Source organism: Panthera uncia, chromosome B1, assembly GCF_023721935.1.
Source record: "Panthera uncia isolate 11264 chromosome B1, Puncia_PCG_1.0, whole genome shotgun sequence".
NCBI classification, from domain to species: Eukaryota; Metazoa; Chordata; class Mammalia; order Carnivora; family Felidae; genus Panthera; species Panthera uncia.
Genome location: NC_064811.1, coordinates 141,020,770 through 141,022,499, shown reverse-complemented (window position 1 = coordinate 141,022,499; position 1,730 = coordinate 141,020,770). Strand labels below are relative to the sequence as shown.

Here is a 1,730-nt window from a genome sequence, read left to right as displayed (position 1 = left end):
GAAGAATTAAACATCTATGTTTTGTTAAGAGAAAAGCAATCACACATATATACTGACCAAAATAATGAAAACTACCAGACCATAGTAAAAATAGTATGTTTGAAACTTCAATCAGAAATCACCTTCTGAATCAGTTTATTATTCTCAAAAAAAGCAATAAAATTATTTATGAGTTACCATAGTAATTTCTTATGTTAAATGTGCAAGACATTTTGATTGTTCAAATGACTTGTGTCTAATAAGAATTACTTATTATTCTTAAATGGAAGAAATAACTGCCACACTGAACAGATCTAAAAGTACAATCTAAAATTTATAGGAAGGCACACAAAGAAAGTCCCGAAACATCTGTAAATATAAGTATCACAGAAATATACAGAATAGAGTCACATACATCATTTTGGTTAACATAGGTTTCCTACTTCCCAATTCTAAGTGTTGGAGCATTTCTAATTTCTCCTCAACACTATAAAATGTGCCAACATAAAATAACATTTTAGTCTTTAGTTTCCATGGTGTAGTGGTTAGCACATCTGCCTTACACACAGAAGACCCTGGGTTCGATTCCCAGGGGAACCATGAAGTTACCTTGGCTTCCATAAAAGAAATTTTAGGAGGTGCCTGGGTGGCTCAGTCAGTTAAGCATCTGACTTCAGCTCAGGTCATGATCTTGCAGTTCATGACTTTGAGCCCTGCTTTGGGCTCTGTGCTGACAGCTCAGAGTCTAGAGCCTGCTTCAGATTCTGTGTCTCCCTCACTGTCTGCCCCTCCCCCACTTACTCCCTCTCTCTCTCAAAAATAAATAAACATTAAAACTTTTTTAAAATAATATTTGAGTCCTACACTGTCTTTTTGTAGCGTAGTCTTAGCCAACAAACCAAACAAATATGTTCTAAAATTTTTACAAATCTAATTTTATATTATTGAAATCAGTAAAAAATGATAACACATGAAAATAGTTAAATGAAACACAAAATCAATATAAGTGACTTAAATTTTCTTCTAATTTAGTTTATCTATTCAAATATTCTGATACGAATAATCAAGAACTGAGTATATTCTAATAAATAAATAAAAGTCTTCTACACTCTTCATGGAGATTTTTACTACAAGAAAATAATTATTAGGATTATCTTTGGTTTTGTATTGTATATTCCCTACAATTGCTATGATGTTGGAAAAAATGCACATATTAAATAGTGTATATGTGTGTGTATGTTTTGTTGAGAATTTAAAATTATACCTGCAGATTGTTTAAATTAAAATTTATCCTCTTGAATATTGCTTGAATTAAAATTTCAAATGAAATAATGAGTGTAAACGTGTCCAACTTAGGGCTTGGCAAGTAGTGAGTATTATGAACATTGCCTGTTCTTATTTTTACCTGTAGATTGGAGGATCTCTGTCTTATATACAAATAGACCAAGAGTAGATAGAGCTCAAGGCTCTATGCCTACACCTTTGTGAACACACAGCAGGAGTAGAGGACTTCAACTCTTTTGTGGATGAGTAAAAAGCAACAGAGGCAATTATGATGAGTAAACAAAAAAATGCATAGTTTATGGAAAATTACAGTGCATGGGAAAAAGAGAACTTTGGTACATGCTGTTCATTCTACCTGGAAAGCTTTTTCACTATATATTCCTGTATGTTCCCTTTTCTTATTAAGATCTCACCTTAAATATCACCATCTCAGAAATGCCTTTGTGGATAACCCCATCTTCTGCTAC

At 32.5% G+C, this 1,730-nt stretch overlaps 1 non-coding gene across 1 annotated transcript; it reads left to right on the top strand.

The window, feature by feature from the left end:
- The first annotated feature begins 506 nt into the window (after positions 1–506).
- On the top strand, positions 507–579 carry TRNAV-UAC (transfer RNA valine (anticodon UAC)). The gene has a single exon. It is a non-coding gene; the product is annotated as a tRNA-Val (tRNA).
- The last annotated feature ends 1,151 nt before the right edge of the window (positions 580–1,730 follow it).